Genomic DNA, 23,811 nt, shown 5'->3' with positions numbered 1-23,811 from the left:
TTATTTATTTTAGAGAGACAGAGAGAGAGAGAGAGAGCAACAGTGGGGGGAAGGGCAGAGAGAGAAAGAGGGAGCAAGACAATCTCAAGCAGACTCCCTGCTGAGTGTTGGGCTCCATCCCAGGACTCTGAGATCATAACCTGAGCAAAAATTAAGAGCCTGCCGCTTAATCAACTGAGCCACCCAGGTTCCCCAGCAAGCAACTTCTTAGTAAGAAAGATGTCTAATACCAATCAACAATTTCTGTCAAAAACTTTTTAAACTTACATTTTCCACTATAATGTATCATCTCCTATGTAAATGAATATTAATAGAAAGAAGAATTTCAAAAACCGATTCACATAGCCAAGGATAAATGGAATCAAGAAACAATAGGAAATGGAATACAGACATTTCCTTCCTCCCAAAATTATACTTAATTAAAACCAATAGGTTAGGCAACCTACAGAATGAGAAAAGATATTTTCAAAAGATGTATCTGATAAAGGGTTAGTATTCAAAATATATAAAGAACTTACAAAACTCAACACCAAAAACACAAATCATCCAATTAAAAAAGGGACCAAATATATCAATGGACATTCTCCAAGAAGACCTACAGATGGCCAACAGACATGAAAAGATGCTCATCATCACTTACTATCAGGGAAATGCAAATCATAACAATGAGATATCACTTCATACCTGTCAGAACAGCTAAAATCAACAGCACAAGAAACAAGTGTTGACGAGGATGTGGAGAAAAACAAACCCTCTCACGCTGTTGATGGGAATGCAAACTGGTGCAGCCATTGTGGAAAACAGTATGGAGGTTCTGCAAAGGGTTAAAAAGAGAACTACCTTATGATCCATCAATTACACTACTGGGTTCTTACCCTAAAAATACAAAAATACTAATTCAAAGGAATACATGTATTCCTACGTTTATAACATCATTATGTATAATAGGCAAATTAGGGAAACAGCCCAAGTGTCCATCAACTGATGAACGATAAAGAAGATGTGGTGTATTTTTAGATGGAGTATTATTCAGCCATGAAAAACAATGAAGTCTTGCCATTTGCAACAACACAGAGCTAGAGAATATAATGCTCAGTGAAATAAGTCAGAGAAAGACAAATACCATATGATTTCACATATACATGGAATTTAAGAAACAAAACAAATGAAAGGTAAAAAGAGAGAGAGAGAGACAAATCAACAGACAAACCCAACAGACTCTTAATTATAAAGAACAAACTGATGGTTACTAGAGGGGAGGTAGGTGGGGTGATGGGTTAAATAGGTGATGGGGATTAAGGAGTACACTTTCATGATGAGTACCAGCTGCTGTATGGAAGTGCTGAATCACTATATAATGTACCTGAAAACAATATAACATTGTATGTTAACTAACTGGAATTAAAATAAAAACTTAAAAAGATTAAAAAAAGGAAAAAAAAAACACAATAGGTTGACATCAGTTTTGGAGATTCTAAGTCCAAGATTCAAATACAGCTTGTTATTCCTATAACTAGTCTTCAATATAGCTCCACCCCACTTCTGTTTTCACTGTGCTAGACATCCTTATGCTTCTCCTACTATACATTCTAATTTCAACTCCTTCTACTGTATCTGTGGAATTCCTTTCAATTGTTACAGTCCTATCTTCTGAATGTTCTTTCTACCTTCTTTATTTCTCTAAAATTGTCTTCTATACCCATTCCTCCTCACAAATTCTTGACCTCTTCAAATCCACTTCAGCTACTCCTTACCGGAAATATACCAAGGATTATGTAATAATCAAGTTCTACTCAACATTTTCTCAAATACCCCCAACTCTAGACCATTTAGTTTCTTATCCCTTTCCTTGTCAGCACACCACACTGCTTTTAGTCTCATTAAATTTACAATCCCCCTTTCCCTTCCATTTCCCTACCTAGTACCCTAACTCTGGATCAATTTTATAAATAGCTCTCTATCTGTTCTTGTATCCAAGAGGCTCAACACCTATGGGGAAGATCATGCAACAGTGCAGATTGGTGCCACTACAAATTCACAGTTCGCAATCTTAGTAAGATTAATTTCCTCCTCTAATACCTTCAGTCATTATCCCAAACTGCTTCCATTCTCATTAAGCTCCACAATCAATCTTTGCTACACACATTTGCAAAAGACAATCCTGCATCCTATTAAAACCATCTGGTAAGATCTCCGTTAAGTTACCATTACTACCTATTATGTCCATAGTCACAGCCATTCCTATCAGCTTTCCCATAACCTCAAAGAGAAAGACCTTCTTCTTTTGCAAGGACAACCCTGTGTCTATGTCTTGAACTGTTCCCCTCTTGCCTTTTTATTCCTTTTGTCCCAAGATCCTAATCTCTGAATTCTCTGAATTCATTTCCTCATTGGCTCTTTCCCTTCAGCCTAAAAACATACTCAATTTACATACTCTCATTTTACAAGGAGCTGCTATTGACACTGTCTCTCTCCTTGCTAAATACCCAAACTTCACAGAGGGGTACACTGTATATGCTAAATACCCAAACTTCACAGAGGGGCACACTGTATTTGCTTACTTCACCTCCTCAGAGACCACTCAACATACAGTAATCTGGCTTCCTCCACTATCATTCTACTGAAATTGCTCTTGCGCAAGGCACCAAATGACCTCATTTAACCAAATAAACACTTAGCTTTTTTGGATCCCTTAGATGCCTTCAACTGTTCATCACACCTTCTTTCTCGAAACTCTCTTCAATGTTTTTTCTTTGATACTGTTCACTGGTGTTTTCTGATTCCTCTTTCCCACTCTCCCTTCCTCCCCCCTCTCTCCCTCTAAGTTAAAGTATTTGTTAGGAAATGAAATTGTACACAGAATTAAAATTTGTGTATCATTAAATAAAATTAATCTTTCAATATAGGAGCTTAGAGTATAGAAAAGCATAGGTTATCCTTGTAGGTTAGGGCAGCAGCCAAGTTCAGAACTAATATCCGTGATTTCTAACCAAAAAGTTATTTCATCTTAGTTCTACCTAGCTGAGTGGATAAAACTTAGAACAAGCTGCCAAGATAGGCATCTATGCAAATAACTTCAACATGAAGTTTTGTAAAGTCTAAACCATTACCCCACTATTCAACTGGGCCTCAGCTGCTGAATATATTTTAACTCCCTCATGAGACTTCTGCCCACATAGGCGAGCACCTATCAGAGTGATTCCCTGCCCCTCTCCTCTCCCTTCTTTGTTTCTACTGTCTGTATTTAAGGAGTACCTGGAATAAAAAGTTGCTATAAGACTCATTAGATACCCACAAGTTGTTGGCTCCCTTTTTACCCATGGTTCTATTTCTACCTGGCATTTTAGTAAAATGGCCAGCTCATACTTTTCTTTTTATAAGCTAGATTAAAAAAGAAAACTCCAACTGTTGAAAACAAAATGGAATAACAAGCAGAGGAATTGATGGAAGGGGGTGTTAGGCAATAAACTGCAAGTACACTCCAAGTACTCCACAATCAATTAATTTAGCAAGTGACTATTTTAAAATGCAAACACTCCCCAGAGTTGTAAAATATATCAATTATTTTTCATAGCACTTACAACTCTGAAATATCTTCTTTGTTAATTTGTTCCTGTTTCTCCTCACTGAAACTCAAGTTCCATGGATTCAGAAACTTCATTGGTCTTTTTGACAGCTGTACCCACAATACAGATACTCAATACACATTTTTTGAGTAACTGAATGAATTCTTAACTTCTATTTAGTATTTTAAGGAGTGAATTTTAACTTCTTATATAAAAGTCTTGGTATTAATCAAGAGGTGTGTGTATGTGTACTTGTATGTGCCACAAAATTTGTCTACTTCACAATATTCCCTAAGATCTTATTGGCACTTGTGCATAACCAAAAATCACCTTGGTTCCAAGGTCCTGGACTTTTAATGCTTGGAAGAGCAAGTAAACATATTAAAGGATAATACAGAATAATAATAAAAATGGAAACTCTGGACATACGCTAACATCTTGGTCCAGGACACTCAGTACATTTCCAATACCTACATGTCAAAGTCCAAAAAACAAGTGAAATTCACTTAGACGGTCTGTGTCTTAAAGTCTTAAATTGCTTGAAAATAACCTTTGGTTGGGAAGAATCTCAATTCAAAAGGGAATAAAGACTTAGTGTAAAATTTTGCACCTGGAGTTGGTTGTAAAGCCAAACATTGCAGGGCTTAAATCATGTGGTGATGCTGCAGCCAAGCAAATAGGAGTCCAAGAAATTAAATGACAATACTGTGTTGGATCTGGAAAGTGATAACTAATGTAACAGCTGTTTCTTCTTCAAGATTGTTAATACGAAGATAGAATGTTTACATTTTCTCATTTTAAATATTGACTTTTGTTCACCTCACTAGTCAGGCTTACCAGAGTCATTTGCTGTTAAATGTATTTTGCACCATTGTAAATATATCTACTTCAATAAATTATATGACTTTTGATTAACTCTCCCAGGTACCACAAAATGGAACTGTTTGAAAAGCTTACCAGCTTTGTCCACTCTCTTCTCATTAAATGTATGATATTACAACAGGAAGCAAACAGCACCAGCCCCCATAATGTCCTTCTGTTTTTAACATTCAGGATGACTGCACCATAGCGTTGGTGGTATAGTGGTGAGCATAGCTGCCTTCCAGAATGACTACACCATGTGTTTAAGTTCTCTTTTCACTGTGGCCAAAATAGAAAAGACATTTCTCAGGGATATTTTCAGGTACAAAAGTTAACAGATGTATTATTTAATGTAAGGTGAATAAAATACATTAAGATTATTAGTTACAAAATAAGAGTTTTTTCTCCTCTGTGATTTATTCATTTTAAAAACATACTCAAGAATAATAAAGAAAAAGCTGACAAATTTAGATTTTATTAAAAAGTTTAAGTAAATTACCTATAACTGTATATAATATTATTAGGATTTATTTAAGTATTCTGTGATTGCTATCTGATTATTTAGTGCTGCTTCTTCCTCCTTCTAAAAATGGAATCCATTTCCCTGGCCATAGAGTAAGCAACTGGCCCAGGCTTGGTAAAACCTTTATAATCACAGTGTCCCACCCTAGCAATTGGATAGGATCTGTCATGTGACCTAAGGCAGGCCAATTAGAGTCCTTCCCTAGGGTTATCTGGCAAAACTTCACATAAGACATTCTTCTCTACCAGAGGCTATAAGGCTATATCCCCAAAGATATCAGCAGTCTTATTCTTCACTACATGGAGAATCAAAACAAAACAAAACAAAACAAAAATGGCCTCAACCTAGAGACCAGTCAAGGTAAGTAAATGATAGTAAGTGTAAATGTTATCCAGGTCTTTCTTCCTCAACCTTGACCAAAGACCTACAGGTATCTGGCCATGCAGCTACTCCATTTGCCATCTGATAATTCTTCCTATTTGTCTTAACTGGTTGAATTGGATTTCAATCACTTTCCACAAAAGAAAACCTAACTAAAATATTGCCTCTTAAATAATTTCATTAAGAATGCATTACATCAAAGTTATTTTTTTTTCTTATAAAGAGTTATTTAGGGGGTGCCTAAGTGGCTTAGTGGTTAAACAACCAGTTCTTGATTTCAGCTCAGGTCCTGAGATGAGCCCTGAGTGGGACTCCATGCTCAAAGGGGCACCTGCTTGAGATTCTCTCTCCCTCTCCTTCTGCCTCTGTCCCTCCCCCACCATGTGCTCTAAATAGATAAATAAATAAGTCTTTAAAAAAAGTTATTTCATCTGTAAAGCATAGTCAAGGCAACAGCTTTAGAGAGAGACAAAATTGAAAACTTAGTTCTTCATTTACAATCTGTGTGACTAGACAAGTTACTTATGTTCCCTTGGCCCCTGTTTTCTCCTCCACAAAGTAGAGATCATGATAGCACAGACCTCAAAATTTCTGTGAGGTTAAAATTATATATATGTGTGTTCACAGCCCACAAAAGCTAAATTACTCTGTTTCCTAACTTACCGATGAAGATTCAGGGGTTCAGAAAGGTTCAGTAACTTATTTGACAAAAAAAAAAAAAAAAAAAAAAGAAAGAGAAAGAAAAGAGAAAATAAAAGAACGAAAGGGCAGTGTCAGAATTATAATCTAGTCCTATTTGTCTACAAAACCTCTATTCCTTCAGTAGGCTGCTACAGGGGATAATGAAGAGAGAGGAAGAAGAGGATATGAATAGATTTCTAGATGCTATGCCTAATTCAATCCTTTAGAATTTAGCCACATCTGGTACACATGTCTTATGAATTAAGGAACTTATACTGAAAAGCATCTCCCATTTGGGTAAAGGCTTTAAGTAAGATGAGTTTTATCCATAACACAAAAGTTTGAGCCACAGCCTCAAAAAAGCCAAGGACAAACAAATGCATGCAACTCATCCATGCTTAACTACTGGTGTAAACAGTCTGATTTCTATGCACATCTGCTTCGGCAGTGTATACAATACCTCTTCTTTATTTTAATATCTAAATGTGGTAACGTATAGTTCATTACATTATTGAAGACTTCGAAAGAACTCCCTAGCATGACTCCCTAAATGGAGAAAGTATGGCTGCAGCAGGACCTTACCCAACCTCACCCCCTAATCCTTTATCTTTTTGTGTGTGAATTTTAACACATAATGTTAAAAGTTAAAAATCATTTCCAAAAATCATTTATAAAGCTAAATGCTATTTGAATTGTTGAATTCAACTACATTTACTCTCTCAGCCCTCTCCTTGTCTTCTTCATTGTCTCCTACTGTACTTATCACAAGCCCAGATGTCATTCTACCTCACAGACACTCAGAAACTAGCTAGCTAGAGACATTCTCATCAGTTGCTTAATAAATCCATCAGGAAGACAGTGAAACAGAGATGTCCAAATTAGAACTGCCAGTTGATGAAGACAACATGGCTGCTGATCATCCCTTTACCACCAGCAAATTTACAGATTACTAAGGGGTCAAATTGCTGCCCTATTCTGATACCTATTGCTGCCCTATTCTGATACCAGAATGTGAAAAGTCCTTATTATGTTAATAATTTATAAAATACAACAATAAAGAGGGCTTTCAATATTTGGATTTCACATAGATCCTAGGATTAGAGTAGACAGATCTGGCAAAACGGTTTTAAGATACACAATATGGAAATTACCTACCGGCATTATAAGTGAGTGTTTTCCAGGTAAGGACCTCCTTTGATAAAACAGGGTCCAGTCCTTCAATAAAAGAGCCTGGGCACAACTTTCTAATGAGAAAGGATGGTTGCAAGTGTAGCTCAATCCAACACCCTCAAGTGCCCCACTCCTTCTGAGTTATCACTTTGATTAATATTGCTTTTATTACTGTTGGCTCCCAGCAAGATATTGCCCTACTTTTTATAAATGCAGTATTTCATTAGCTCCCACTATCCCAGCAAGCTAGGCTAGAATTGTCAAGGTGAACATTATGTAATACTAAGAAAAAAAACACACTAGGAAAATACAAAAAAAAAAAATTGTCACAGAATGTAAAATAAAACTTTTTCCTTGTTTGTCACAGTTTTAACCAAGGCTTCATAATTGAGGGTAACTTTCTGAAAAACTCTTAAAAGCTACCAGATACTCCCCAACTCTTCAACCAAAAATGCTATGAGGTGGGAGATCTAGTCCTTCCACTTTTATTTTCATCCAGGGGATTCTTTTAAAACAAAGTGCCATCCTTTTCTCCCTCAGCTTGCTACAGACTTGTTGCTTCTTACACCCATATATCCACCACATAGAAGGAGAGCCTTCAAGAAAAATACCATAGATGATGGACATTAGCTCAACTGTGACAATCTCAAGACTCAATATGGTGGCTCCTCCAGAGTAGTATAGGAAAAACTGTCATGTTTCCTCTGGGGTTAGGGGTATATTTGAATCAAGAGACCAGACCACATTTCTTTCAAGAATAATTCTGAATGCTGAAGAATACCTGAATTGTCCCGTGATTACAGAGCAGGGACAAAGGCCAACAGTAGAACAAGTCTCCTTGGTGTAATAAAGATGCACAAGTTTCCTAATGACAAAGTAGATGCCACAGGAATAACAAATTCAAGCCACTTTGAAGGTATCCCATCCAAGAAAGATATCTGCTAAATGAAGGTAGCCAGCAGTGGGAGACTGAGAAAAATTCACAGAATATCCCACTGAGAGCAGGTCACCTATGTTAGAGACTGTGCATTGGGGTGGTCTGTGCAGAGGCTCTGAAGAATGCACATCTGGGTCCACAGAAAACCTAGAGATTTAGTATCATCATCAGAGATGGGGTGAAGAAAAAAATCTTAATAGCTTAGTGACTTATTTTTGTACTTTTCTTCTAACTCCTCCCAGGGCTAAAACTTTAGAGAATCCAGGAACACACATTGAAGATGAAGAAGAAAGGAGAAGAAGGAGGAAGAAAAACAAAGAAGGAAGAAGAAGAAAGAAAAAAAGAGGAGGAGGAAGAGGAGGAAGAAGGAGAAAAAGGAGAAGGGGGAGGGGGAGTAGAAAGGAGAAGAGGAAAAGGAGGAGGGGGAGGAGGAGGGGAAGGAGTAGGAGTTGGGGAAAGGGGAAGAGGTGAGGAAAGGGAAGGAAGAGGGGGAGGAGAGGAAGGGGAAGGAGGGGGAGGAGAAGAAGAAAGAAGAGAAAAGAAGAAGACGACAGAAGAAGAAAGAAGGGAGAAGAGGAGGAGAAGGAAGGGGGAGAAAGAAGAGTAAAAACACAGTCCACACTTCTTTTTCCCACGGAAGGTTTCCAATTCATGGGTCAGGTTTATTGAGGATAACGGAAGATGTTTTGGGGTTTGAATGAGGGGACTAAAGTTTTCATTAAGATTGGAATGGACCTTTATTACTTTAAAAATGGCCTTCATTATCAGAATCAGATTGTCCTTATAGTTGAATGTGACTGAAAGTTTTGACATCTGTATGGATCACAGGCTTTCAAGGAAAGACAAACGGGGAATTTAAGAGAATATTTTTAAAGGTTGAGAGGCTAAAGAAAAGTGAATTCACTCAGTGCTTATATCCCATCTAACTCATCTTAATTAACTAATTATGCATATAAATGAACAAGCTTGCCTGTCCCTCTAGTACTTCATGTCATTTTTGTATAAACAAAATATGCAATATATTTAGAATACTTAAGTATTGTACATTGAGGCTAGCACTGAAAACTCATCAGACAAATTAATATTATTGACCTGGACCCAGAAAAACCTTCAGTTCAAGCTTCTTGTCTTATTGATGAAAGTTAAAATTTACTAATAAACCATATAAGGTTCTTCACTAACTAATCTCAGTTTTTTTCTCTTTTCTTACCTCCCCTCACTCACCTTGGATGCTGAGCCCTTAAAAGAATATATTCCCTCTGTCATTCACAACACAATGCCTTTTCACATCTCCGAATCTTTGTGTTCAGTCTTCTCTGTTCTTGAAAGTTCCTCTCCAGCCTGTTCTGCCTTTTCAGCCCCTCGTGACCAAGGATAAATGTTTCCTCCACTACAAGCCCTAACTAAATCCCATAGGCAGAACCACTTGTGATCTGGTTTGTCTCCTGCTGCACCTTGCTCAGATTGCTAGGAAGTATAACATTTACCCCACTGGCATTCAGCTAGTTACTTCAATGAAAGGTCTCCTAAGCCAAACCATGAGGAAAACAATTTGTCTCATTCACCTGAATCCCTAATTCACAGTTTCTGCACACACAGAAGACAAGCATTACACACTTATTCAATGTAGGAATGAATAAATGACCACAGACAAAATTACTACAGTAATAAAGCCCATGTTTTCCTTTACGCTGAGGATGCCTAGTGCTACCAGATGCATAACAAAGATACTGGTGTAAAACAAAAACAAACAAAAAACAACAAAATACTTGCAACCGGCCTACAGAATGACATGTTTTCTGACTCTTTCACTTTATGAACAAGAAAAATGAAGCCCACAGAAGTCTGGGAATAATCCAAGACCACTTAATAATGCAGTGTAAGTATCAACGCTGGAACCTAGTCCTTCTGATCACTAACTATAATCAGACTTTTTAGACTTCTCTACAGCTTCCCTCTAGATGGAAGCACATGAGAAAAGAAATTTTTGTCAATATTGTTAATGGATGAACCTCCAGTGTCTAGAAAGTACCTGACATACAGGCATCCAGTAAATATTTATTTCCTAGATGAATAAATGAATGCAAAAGTTGTATCTAGTAGATCTTGAAGCTAAGAATCCAAGTTTAAACAAATGGAGAGAAAGCAGAGGTAGCATTTCAATTCCAACTGCAAGGTGTTGAAGCCTCAGCTATGTTTAAAGATTAATTTCTTCTTTTCTTTTCAAGCAGTATTTTATTTCTTATTTTGGGGTGTATGTGTGTGCGTGTGTGTGTGTGTGTGTGTAATTTTGAGAGTAATTAACCCTAAGAAATTTGTATTTCAACAACTTAAGATGATCAAGAGGAGCTTATATTTAAACGGCAATGCTAGTAATTCATTACTTTGGAAATGGTTTTCTTAAGTATCACTGTAAAAAGTATAAGGGATGACTGACTGAAGAAAAAAAAAAGGAAGTACAAGTTTGCAAGCTTTCATTCTTAAGTATGGAATTAATGTTAACACTTAAATCCAAAATGTCTGTGGGCCTCTAGAGCGGGTCCTTGTGACAGCATCAGACCTGGAGCAACTGGCAACATTATGTGCTCTGGGCCTGAGCCACCTGCCCTGCCCTTTGGAGAAGCAGGAAATTATGAGAAATAGTCATGGGTTAGAAGAATTTGTGGAGGTGGCATCCTTGGAAGGATCTGATGACAGCACCAGCTGCCATAGCACTGTGATCTGGCATTTCCAGTGAGGACAAAACTGAAATCTGTCAGCCATGCCAGAAAGTGGGGGCGGCAAGAAAATAGGTACAATTCATGAAGTGAAAAATTTGGAAAGCATTAAATCAGGCTTTAAAGAGTAAGGAAGGGATATTTTTTAATACTACAAATAAATTATCTTCTTGACATGTGATCTGATGTCTATCAACTTTCAAAGGGAAAGCTGAGTGTCAGGTAAGCAGTGAACCTTCTCCAGGCATGTGCTAGAATAACGCATTGCTATTGTTTTTGTTTGATTTCTTTATATCCCAATTTATCTTGCAAGCCATGTACAGTATTCCTTCACTCAAAAGATGCACGTCCTGTTCACTTTAAACCAAAAAGACAGGGGGCAGTGAGAGGATGTCAGAGGACTTCTCACTTAGAAAACTATTATTAAATTCTTAATCTGCTTGTGGAACAAAGTCCCAGGACCATGTTTTCCCTGAATATATTTCAGTAGAGATAAAGTGGTTTCTGTGTTGCCTCCCTGCTGAATATCTCATGTCAAAATAGACAAATTTTTCCGTGTAGTAATTGCTGGTCTCAGTCCCCAGAGAATCCGAGGACAGAGCTAGCTTGGAGATTTAATAACCTATAATTATACACACCTCCAGCATAGTATCTGGGATCTCTCTGTTTACATAAAATGAAGTCTGTGTCTTCTCATTGTGATTCTGGGATTTATTAAACCCTTTTATGCTGTATTCATGAATAGTCTAGTCTCAATTTCACTTATGACAAACCTCCCCATATCTTCCACCAGTCAGATGTATATTATTATAGAATATATAGAGCGACGAGTTACACTTTGCACATTGCATCGTACCTTATTGTTTCTTTAACACTGTGAACTCTGAGTGCCCCCAAAATAAAAGTCTAAATAATCACGGTGTGGGTGGAACACAGGCAACAAACATGATAATTTGGTATAGGAGGAAGTGAAAGAAAACAGTTATATAAAGGGTGGGGAAATAGGAGGATTAGGATTGAGATGATTTAACCTATTGCAGTAAGATAGTAGAATTAATTTAGTGAGCAAGAGCAATTGCTTGAATTTTTCTCTTTTTTCTTCTGACATTCCTTGTTCCTATGAAGTAAGTGACAGGGGACAACATCTGGAAAGGAAGAGAGCTGGGTTATGGGTAATGTGGCAGCAGCCTACTGGCTGCCTTTCAGATATGTGCCGGATGAATGAGCGTTGCAGACTTGTCTGATATGACATTTGGATATTCACTTAACAGGATTACAAAGAGTACTCCAAAACGTACATTTTTGTAATTAGTTCTTTCAAATGAGTTTGCTTTATGTTGTTTCCCTGATTTCTAATCAACTGGAAGTGAATATTTCCATAGAGACTTCCTGATGTTGAGTAAAATGAAGCATAAAAATCTTCCAATCAAATAAGCATGTAACTCTTGGAGACTGACAAACTCATTTTTAAAGACAGATTGAATCTAATGATTTCTCTCTTAAACTGGCAGTTAAGGGTAACAACCAAAGTGAAAGAGCTTCTATTAAATATAATTACTTCTTACAGAACCTACAAGTCAAGTTAAAGTATGGATTCTATGCTTGGACTTGCCAAGACTTAAGTTTGTATTTATCTTTAGCTATCCTCCCAAAGCCTTTGTGATTTGGGTTATAAAACTTGAGTTTGGCATGTAAGAACCCTCAATATCTAGTCCCTACTCACCTTTCCAGATTTATTCCTTCATAACCTCGGGTCTTCCTAACCTCCTTTCTCATGCCTTTAAAAGTTTTGAGTTGCTTTTGGAAGATTTATATACATCTTCAGTGTGGCGATCCTAGGTCTTTATTTTACTGTTCTTAGGACTGTTCTATTAGTTCTGTGAATTCCGATCTTGGCATAGAGGAGAAGTCCTGTTTGGCACTATTTATAAATAAAGTCATTAGTTTTTAAAGGAAAAAGCATGTTATAAGTTTTGTTTTTGTTTGGGTATTTCTTTTCCATTACTTTTACCTATGTGAGCATTATTCACAGGACTGTAAGAAGGTAGTATCTTCCCATCTGGAGGAATACTCATGGGTATTCTAAAGATAACCTTTTTAATGGGATGAAATAAATCTCTGTAAAGAGTCTTAGTCCCATTTACTTCGATGTGGTATGCTTTTATCTTTAAACTACTGAAAAGATTACTTCATCTTTAAAACAGTATTTTCTAATTCAGGAGTACAATAAAAAATAAAGCATTGCCAGTGTGGAGGAATCATGCTGTATACCAAGGATGGAAAACACTAAACAATGTCAATGAATTCCCCCAAATGTCCAACAGCTATTTCCCATAACTAACTTGAAACAAGTTTGTCAACTAAATGAAGATTAATTGAACTTTACTACCTGCACCCAAATTACTTCACTTGGTTTAAGCCTCTAAGATCTTGGGTGTTCTAAAATCCTTCTGTATACAATAATAGACTAATTCTTCGCTGGAAAAAAAAAAAACTATCTGTGGTGGTCAGCTTTATAGAAAACCAATACAATCCAATTTACTGGCAATATTACACATAAATAATTTCTCAGTTTAAGCAAGCATGAGGATTAGATGGGCGTTTATCCAGGGATTCTAAGCATTGTTTAGTCCTTCTTCCAAGTTATTCAATGAAGAGAGAGAGAAAGCTTTGCTGTTCCACCTGGCTTTATCTTCTCTACTTTTAAATCAGCAAAATAAAATGCTTTTCAAAAATCTAACACTGTTACTGAAAATGGCCCCCATGGCCCTATAAATGCTCCACTGTTCATACTGAGATTGTTCCCTCATAGCTTAATCTCAGAAGAGCTATAATGACGCAACCTCAGATAAATAAATACTAGCACGACAATAAAAAGGCTGTGAAAAATTTTGAGAAACATCTCCTTAAGATAGCCACAGAGCAGAAGTGTTTCCAAGGTTTACACATTTGTAGAATCGATTTTTACTGGTTTTGATTTGGGGGTTACTTTGTGTTTGCTTTGATGCTATGTTTTATTTATCATTTTTGTTTTGTAGATTAGAAAATAAATAATTAGTTTCCAGGAAGTCTCTGTTAAGAATTGTATCAATCATTTCGGGGCTCCTGGGTGGCTCAGTTGGTTAAGCGTCTGCCTCTTGCTCAGGTCATGATTCCAGAATCCTGGGATCATGGACAGGTGTTAGATGCCCCCGTTCCGTAGGGAGCCTACTTCTCCCTCTCCTTCTCCCCTTCCCTCACCCATGCTTGCTCTTTCTCCCTCACATGCACTCTCTCTCTCAAAGATAAAATCTTTTAAAAAAAGAATCATATCAATCATTTCATTACACACATTTGTCCGGCATCAATTTGAACCCTCAATAGAGTCAACTATCCTGTTAAATTTCTAGGTTAGTTCACAAAGAGTTGAAAGAGGGAGGTCTCGAAGTTGCCATAATCTGAAATGGACATAATGAGATATTACTGGACATTTTATACATCATTAAGCCACAGTCTACTTCTAGGAAGTTGCTCATATAAGTAAGGAAGTTCTCCATTGCCATATGCAATAGAAAGGTAAATCCAGCACCACAATTATCTTCCCTTCCTACACAGAAACTCTTGTTTGCACATGTGTTTACTTTGGAAGGAAAGAGTAAGATTTAATGAATAGTCAAAATGCTTAGCTCTATTTCTGTAAAGAAGTAATGATCAACAGCACACATCATCTTCAAGCTGTCTGCCAAAAGCTGGAGGAATTTCAAAGAGGAGTGAAATATACAGGTTTGTTGGAGTTTTTTTAGTTGCCTGTACAAACCCATGCTCTCGTTTCCTTAAGTGATGGAGTTCAATTATTAAATGCAACTGAGGAGGCCCTAAGTCTTAGCAAAGAGCCTCAACAGTGGTACCATCAGACCTCATGGAGCTGCACTGAATGCTACTGAAACTCTAGAGAACTGGTGGAAACACTGATAGACCTCTCTGTTTTCATGGCCCAGCTTCTTCAAATGTTTTTGTGGGGTTTTTTTGTTTTTTTGGTTTTTTAGTGCCTTATGGCTTCTGCTTAGTCTCTTGGTTCTGACTCTTATTAATCTCCATCTTTTTATGGGATTCGTATTCTCAAAAATCATTTCTGAACAGTTCTGATTTGTTCAAACAGTCATTATTCATTTGTATCTTTGGAAAGGGAAAATTTTAAAAATATCTGCATTACATTTTGTGGTCTAAGTGGAACCACCAAATAGGAGACAATGTCACAGGAAAAGCAGGAATCTAAGGAGCTATGAAAAAAATTCTTTATTATAATTCTCCTCCATTATCACCAAACTGCTGATTCTTTCCTTATGTTCTGGTACATGAATCTGTCACTGTGTGACTTTGTTTAAGGCCCTTACTTTCAATCTGCTATTTATTTATTTGATCAAATTATGCTTTAAGAAAAAAACTCTGTCACAAAAAAATTTTTTTTTCCTCCAGATTCCACAATTGGTCAACTAACTATTGTACAAGATTCACCCCTCTCTAATTTGAACACCCAGTCTCTTGTCTCTTTCCATTTAGTATATTCTTTTCTGGTTACGACAAAGGCAAGGGTATGTTTTTACACACTGAATAGAATCTGAGTTCATACAGATTTTCCCCTTATCAGATAGAAACATGAACATAATTGTACTTTCTGGAGGCCAACATCAAGTATTGTCTTAATTGACATCAAGACAGTTCCTGGGTAGTAGTTTCAAATTCACTATACTTGAGCTATATTTTATTACAGGAAGGAGCATATCCTACTTTCTAAATCTCCCATTTATTCATTTTTTCAGGTCCTTATTACCATTATGCCTTCCTACTTTATTAGCATACTTTTCCATTCCAACATTTATTCTGCACCTGACACTTCTCCCCTTTCAGGAAAAAAAAAATACATCGTTTCCCACTTTATTCTTAAATTAGGGGAAATCTGTCATTTTTATTTCTTTTAAATCTGAAGCTTCCAGAAGAGAAAATTTCAGTTTACTTAATTGCTCTAGCAATACTTGGAAATTTACCATTTTTGTAAACTGCCTATATATTTATTTTATAACAGAACCTATAGGACAGAGAATCTTGCAGTATGCAATTTGCCATCAACATGTAATTCACCTATCTTCAATTTATCTACTATTCATGCTACAAATGGCATTTTCTCCCATTTTTTTAGCATAGTAATTTAATCATCAGTATAGGAAAAGTAGAAAATAAAAATGAAATAATAATTTTTGAAGACTACAGACCAATTGTTCTTGTAGAATACCTCTCTAGAATTTTTATAATACTTCCTCATAATTAGATTCAACTTTTGCATTTTTCTCAGGAATATCACCTAACTGATATGTGTCCTTCTGAGTGCAGCATATCTAGAGGTACATGAGTTCAATTTGTTTGATGTGACAGGTTTGATTCCCTAAAAAGCAAGTTCTGATATGGAGGCTAGTACGAAGTCATTTTATCAAGAAGCATTCTTGGGACCACCAGTGGAGGGAGGGAGGGAGGGAGGGAAGGAGGGAAGGAGGGAAGGAGGGAAGGAGGGAGGGAGGGAGGGAGGGAAGGAAGGAAGGAAGGAAGGAAGGAAGGAAGGAAGGAAGGAAGGAAGAAAGAAAGAAAGAAAGAAAGAAAGAAAGAAAGAAAGAAAGAAAGAAAGAAAGAAAGAAAGAAAGATGGATTCAGTACAGAGAGAAGTTAGGCTGTGATGCAAACTCAACAAAAGGCTCAGCCACCCTATGGGGCAATGTCAGACTATGACGGCACTTCAGAATTGTCCAGCACTGGAGCAAGAGGACCAGGTCTGTAGGCACCTGCCTCAACCAGTCATTGGATGAGGACCACACTAGGAAGGGGGTGTGCCTGTGTGTGAAATGACCTCCTCAGCCAATACAACTCCAGAGAGCTGACAGCTGGAGCTGCCTGACTTAAGTACTCTAGCTGTGGGAATGCATTCTTCAGTCCTGAAGAGAGATTTGCTGGCACACCACAGTACCCACTGCATCCCTTTAGTGGTAGTGGTAACTCTGATCACTATTTAGCTATAATATTTCTCCACTGTAAAGGTACCTTATTCCTCTTTGCAATTAATAAGTAATAATATGGGGGGGGAGGCTTTGGCATTATACGAATTTTGTGTACCCCCCCACACACACAAACTTTCACCAAATGATTTTAGGGTCCATCAAGGATTACTGCCTCAATCTGTCTCAAAGCTATGATAGACTAAAATGTGGTTTTCTACTTGATCATTGTTTTATATTAATTGGAATTCCACTATAAAGATCATTCCTTTCCTTTTCATTTTATTAATTCACTTAACCTTTATTAGTACTATATCAAACTATATTTTAATATAATGAGATATAATCCAATAATATCATTATTTATTTTGATACTAAAAGGATCCTATATTGGGCCAATGGGGTATTCATTAGTCTGGCTTTGTGTCCACTTGCAACAGTTAACTATTTTCCAAGAAGCTTTATATAGCCTCCACTACAAATAAAATACTTTTAACTCAGTATTTTCAAGAGATAACACGTGTCAATATAAGAATTCAAGCTAGATGAGACTTATTTGGAAAGAACCCATAAAATTATACTTAAGCCTCCTATTTTTCAGTATATAATTATAATTGAAAATTGTTTAACTAATATTCAGTTATGAGTATATTAAATAAAGAGAAAAAATAAAATTTCTAATTTGCATATCTTAATATTTTACATTTTTGTTATATCATATTAATTTCATTATGCATAATTTATACATTTTGTATATCTCATTAAAAAATTATAACTAAATTTAATCTTTAATTATTTTAAAAGTACCTGATGAGATGTCTTGAAAGTGACACTGATACAGATTTGAAGAACTTTAGGATTTTCTGTTGCAATTCCTTATGTCACTTAGGTATTTTAGATCTTACTTTATCAGTAAAATGGAAATGTTTCCAGTTAGGGTCAAACATAATACCAACATGAAAGTGTTTTGCATATTATAAACACACATAAGCTTGAGACCTTTGGAATGACTACAGATACCTTGAGGAATCATATTTATGGGGGAAAAATGCTATGGTACACTGAGATTTCTTTTGATATTAACTGTGGGTAGAAGAAGAATATGATAAGTTTCTCCTCTCAAGACTAGACTACACATGATAAATAAATCCAAGCATTCCAGCCTTATCTCTATTCCAAGTCTTATTTATCTTACCTATGTTGATGATGCAATTATTTATCAAGTTACTTTGACTAACTTTTATGATCTCTATCATTTGTTAATCCTGTGCTGAGTGCCATGAATACAAAGATAGATAAGGCAAGGATTCTGAACTCAAGGAATTTATCTAGAGGGGAAGACAGGAAACTACTACAATTTACCGCACAGAGCGTGGAGAATGCTATCAGGATGATTTGACTGTATAGAACAGGAAACTCAGATAACAGTGGCTTAATAAAATGAGCTTCATTTTCTTACATAACAAGGCATATAGAGGAAGTCAATTTAGGACTACTGGAGTAACACCACAATAACAAGACCAAGGTCAGATCTGTGTGACTGACTGGTTTTGGTCTTTTCATGGTTGGTGGTAATATGGTGGCTATAGTTCTAGTGATTGTATCCACATTTCAGACAGAAAGTAGGCAAAAAATTAAATTAAATTAAAATTAAAAAGCATGTGCCATCTGAATTTGTGTCCTTTTTAAGCTTTCTTAGAAGCCCCACCCAACAGTACTTTTATCTCATTGACCAGGTTTGTCACCTCTACTATGGTAACCCCACTGCATGGGAGGCAAGGAATTTAAGTCTTATCTGAACGTGCTTCTGTCACCATCAAAACTAGGATTCTGTTGTAAAGGGGAAAAAAATAACACAGGATAGGCAATTTGAAATGTGTTTCACAACAGAAACAAAAACTGTGCTAACCATGGAAGTATAAAAGAAGGGCATCTAAATCAACTCTGATAGTATAGTGTAGGTGTGGGTCTTAACTCCTCACCAAAAAGATCTAAAACACTTACTACCTTATCTAGAGTTCCTCACACCTATAGATAGCACTGCAATCCCACCATCCATTCCATTAACAGAGTCAGAAATCTAGGAATCATTGTTAATTCTCCCTGTCTCTCTCCTAAGAGCCATTTCATTATTCTACTTTTAAATATTATCAATGTGCCAATTTCTCCATTCCATAGCCATCATTTCCATCCCTGAACTCTAAACTTCGCACAGGAGCATCCTAATTTGCTTCCCACTTCCAGTCTTGCTCCTGACCAATCAATCCATCCTCTGCTCTCACAGTATCAGTAATGGTCTCCTTTTGAAATATAAACCAAACCAAACCGTTCTGTTATTTAAAATTCCTCCCAAGACTTCCCATTTTACTCAGAATAAAATGCAAATTCATACAAATATAGTAGTATGTAGTATAGTAGTATACAAATTGCCAAAGAGAGCAATTTTCCTATTTAGCAACTGTGAGTCCAAAAGTGAAGTCTCTAGCCTTTCTTATGTATGATAAAAAAGTTAACTTAACACTAATATTCTAACATCCTGTGAGGACAAAAGCAGTCTGGGTTGCTATTAATAAGTACTAGAAATTTGATATATATGTACAACTTTATATACAACAAAGGTACTGTTACTTCACAAAGTAAAGATTAGTGACAATAGGATATCAATTTTTTTTTTAAGTTCCACCTGTAGGTAATTCTGTCTCATAAAGCTTTTCATCCGGGCAGGCAGATGATAGGTTAGCTCTAGAACCATACCTAGTATTGTTGGTATATCTCAATCCCAAATGCGATACCGGATCTTCTTGTGCTCAGATACTCTTAATTACGCTCATCCCAAGGATACAAGGTGCCAAACAAATTAGTGAAATTTGAAGTTCTGAAGTGCAAATTAAATTTTCTTGATAAAGTTCATTCCTCATTACTACTCAGAAAATATATACAAATTCGTTTAATTATCATAGGACTAAAAGTTGATAAACTGTGCCTCCATTTCTTTTATGAAGAAATTAGAACATATTTTAGAGCCGCTAATTAGCTCTAAAAATTCATGAAAATAGCAAGTAAAAGAGAATTTACTTTATTTATCCATCCAAATATTTATGTAATTTTTGTACACCATACATAAAACAAAAATATTCATATACCTTTGTGTACTTTTTTTCCAACATACTTTACATGTATATTCCAATCTGTATAAAACACATTGTGCAAAAAAAAAAAAAATCCATATATATAAAATCTCTCAGGCTCCAAGAATAGTATATACACTGAGCCAGTAACTGTTTCTTTTCTGACTTGTAGTCTTGTCATCTGATAAAAACAGTAACTTGTATCTAAAATTCTTGCCATCCCTTAAGTTTCTATTTGCCATCACTGGAGATGTAATCAGCAAAACCATTCTTAACAAACATTTCTATCAAGGCCTGTCACTGCTCCAAAGGAGCCATTATAGTGAATAATTTTATGAGTAGGTTGGACCCTAAGAAGCCTAAAAGACCCATTATGGCCTATTGTGTCAAACAGACTTGCAAAAAAAGAGGTCCCAAATTTGACTTTCAAATACAGAGTGAAATCACCCCCAGGATCCATAATGTACATGTTAGGAGTCTCTCAATACACAAAGATGAGTCATTTATTCTAGTTTATCAACGACTCATCTTGTCCAAAAGTGCCTTAATCAGCACCAGGAACACTCCCTCATTGATTTAAGGCCACTGTTCCTCCAGCTTTTAAAAATGTAAAACTTTATGTTCAATCATTCGTCAAGAACTATTTTATTTGTGGCACCCTAAAGATGCTACCTGGTTTTATCTACTATGCCTAAAATTGCTCAAATTTTCTAGTACAATAAAAGCAGTCCATTGGCTCAAAAGAGCCATGCATTCTCTTGTGAGTACCCTCAATGAAACTTACCTTATCAAATTAACAAAATTGATGCCTTGGAAATCTTGAGAAGATTATATAAAAGAATATGATGAGAAGAACACAGAGGGTTTTTACTGATAAGGGCAATGTAGGAAATGCATCTCTTTTATCCATCCCTCATTGCTAAGTAGTGTAAGACTGATCCACCCCAGCTCCAGAGATGGACTCTGATGTATCTGAACTATTTGGGCCATTTTTTGAATCAGGTATGATAACATAACTAAGGCCTATGTCAACCAGAACATGGTATTCTAATGATAGAGTTAATAGTTTAGGAGTGGATATGTAACCAAAGGTTCAGGATGTTTATGTGATGGTTAGAGGAAGAAAATCTCTTTCCTCCCCTAGATCTATGCAAACACTGTTAGCCATGTATGCTATAGATGACAGCCTTGTTACAACACTGAGGTAAGCCAGCTTAAGGACAAGTTGAGTATGTAGAGAACGGCACTGAGAGACCAGAGATAAGGGACTGCCACCTCAATGACATCATCCACGTCATTAATATTTGGATCAAATCAACCCTAATGCTGGCATTCTCACAAGATTTTCTAGTTATCTAAGCAAATAAATACCTTATTGCTTGAGCCATGTATTAGAGCACCACATTTTTAATAAGCACCAGTCAATGGGATATCTAGACAGAGGCTTAAGAAACAGAACAAAATATAAACAAAATATGTGAAGAATAAATGAGAGCTAAAGAAGCTTTCACGATATCCTATTTTGTCCTAGGCCCTCCACAATGTTATACCTGAAACTTTGAAGATTTCTCAAAAAATATAGAGGTATAATATGGTTAGACCATAACTGTATGAACACCAAAGATGAACTATAAAGTAAGACAGTTTAATCTGTATTTTGAGGCACCATTCTGCCTAATGGCAGAAAACTTAACCAGATAAAGTCAGCCATTTCAATTATCTACTCAAGTCAATTCAAGTTTTTTCTTCCCATTCCCTCTAAAGAGGTGCCAAATTCCTGGAAAGCTTACATGGTATTGATGGAGGGCACTGGATTCCTGGTCATCACTTGTCCATGTTGACAACCATTGCATGAACACTACCCTATCTGTCCTCAAAGTGGCCATACCTCCCAAATGGCATACAGGTCTCAGATCATTTGTTTAAGTTACTCTGTATGCTCTACTCATGAGACCCATTTGATTAGTTCACTCTCTCTCAGCCACATCTAAGTACCTCTGAGTATCACGAAAATTCATAGGTGCTCTCCTCTACCACCCTAAGGACCCTGGAAAATCAAAGGTGATAGTGCAGTTTACACATCTAAGCCTAAAATACCAGTCCCCTCTCCCCCTTTTAAAATCTCTAGTGCTACAACAAGGTAGTATAGGAAATCTTTCCTTGGCTCTGCTCAAGAAATGAGAACAAATGTCCTCTATTCTCAGATGCCCAGAGTTTCCTGAGGTAGTCTCATAATTAACTTGAAACAGAGAAAGAGTAGAGTTTTCTTGAAGAGACTCCAATGCCAAACTCTCTTGAGTTCCCATTGACTCTCATATCAGCCAAAAGGTTTTATCACTGGCAGATGAGGTAGACAGAATAATGGCTCCCCAAAGATGTTCACATCCTAGTCCCAGAACCTATTAACATGCTACCTTACACAGCAAAAGGAAATTTAGAATGTGATTAAGTTAAGGATCATGAGAGATTATCCAGAGTTACTGGGTGGGCCAATGTCATCACAAGGGTCCTTATGAGAGAAAGACACAAAGTCAGAGAGAGATTTGAAGAGATTATGTTGCTGCCTTCAAAGATAGAAAAAGGGGCCATAGAAAAAGGGGATAGGCCGGTGATGGGTAGTAAGGAGGGCACATATTGCATGGTGCACTGGGTGTTATAAACAACTAATGAATCATCAAGCCTTGCATCGAAAACCGGGGATGTACTGTATGGTGACTAACATAATATAATAAAAAATCATTATAAAAAAAAAAGAAGAAGAAGAAAAAGGGGCCATAAACCAAGGAATCAGTCAGCTTCTAGACACTTTAAAGGTCAAGGGAACAGATTCTCTACCACAGAATCCAGATAAAATGCAGCCCTGATGACCCATTTCGAACTTCTGACTCCTGGGATTGTAAAATAATAAGTTTGTTTTTGTTTTAAGCCACCACGTTTGTGCTAATTTGTTAAAGCAGCTATAACAGGGCAATGAGACTTCAAGGTTCTTCCAAAACCTAATTTATGTCTGAAATTGATGTCTCTGACTGTGCTGTGAAAGCAGATCCTTGTATGACAAAGGCTACTAAGGCCTTCAATCTAGTAGCCAAAGGGGGTAAGTCTCAGAGACTAATGCAATGTGGCAGTAGGGAAAAAGGAGAGTGCAGATTAGTTAATATTCCACAATAGCATTCCATCACAATGGGTAACTTAGTGAATAAAATCGTACAAGATAGGTAGCAGTGATAGAAATTGTATTATGTTTGTTATAAATCACAGCTGTGTTGCCATATCATTTACTACTTATTTATTATAAACCCACTTACTAGAAGAACAAGAAATGGGGTACTAGGTATTTCTGGATATTGAGCAGCTTACAATTGGTAAAATTATATAGGGTTATAAGATTTAAATAACAACCATTGAAAACAAGACTCAAACTTTCATGTAAACACTTTCTGTATTTACATTTTGATTTTCACAGATAATATGTATCCATAAATAAATGTGGTATTTGTGATTTCAAATATTCAATTACTAGTTGGTTTAATGTGGAATCATGGCTTCCAAAAACAAGAGATGTGTAGTTCATGTATTTCTAATCAGCATCAGTTGATCCTAAAAGTCAGTTCCTCATCCAAAGTAACATTTCACTTTAAGGTATTGGGAAGATGCCTTATCCTAGGAAGTTGTTACTTAAAGCTATGGTCCAAAATTGGTCTTAGCATTTTTTTGCATCTGTCTCCTGAGGCAAGGGCAACAAAAGCAAAAATAAACTATTAGTATTATATCAAACTAAAAAGCTTTAGCACAGCAAAGGAAACCGTCAATAAGACAAAAAGACAACC

General features: G+C 36.5%; 1 long non-coding RNA gene across 1 annotated transcript in view; it reads right to left on the bottom strand.

Moving 5' to 3' along the window:
- Positions 1-567: 567 nt before the first annotated feature.
- The window catches only part of LOC130542806 (uncharacterized), a 119,089-nt gene continuing 95,845 nt past the window's right edge, over positions 568-23,811 (bottom strand). Inside the window, exons 2-3 of the long non-coding RNA XR_008957650.1 lie at positions 4,524-4,706; positions 568-814 (exon numbers count right to left, since the gene is read on the bottom strand). This is a non-coding gene — a long non-coding RNA (uncharacterized LOC130542806). The remainder of the gene's footprint in view (positions 815-4,523; positions 4,707-23,811) is intronic.

Source organism: Ursus arctos, unplaced genomic scaffold (genome assembly GCF_023065955.2).
Source record: "Ursus arctos isolate Adak ecotype North America unplaced genomic scaffold, UrsArc2.0 scaffold_5, whole genome shotgun sequence".
Taxonomy (NCBI): Eukaryota; Metazoa; Chordata; class Mammalia; order Carnivora; family Ursidae; genus Ursus; species Ursus arctos.
Note: the sequence above shows the minus strand (reverse complement) of the source record. Positions and strands in the feature narration are given on the sequence as shown.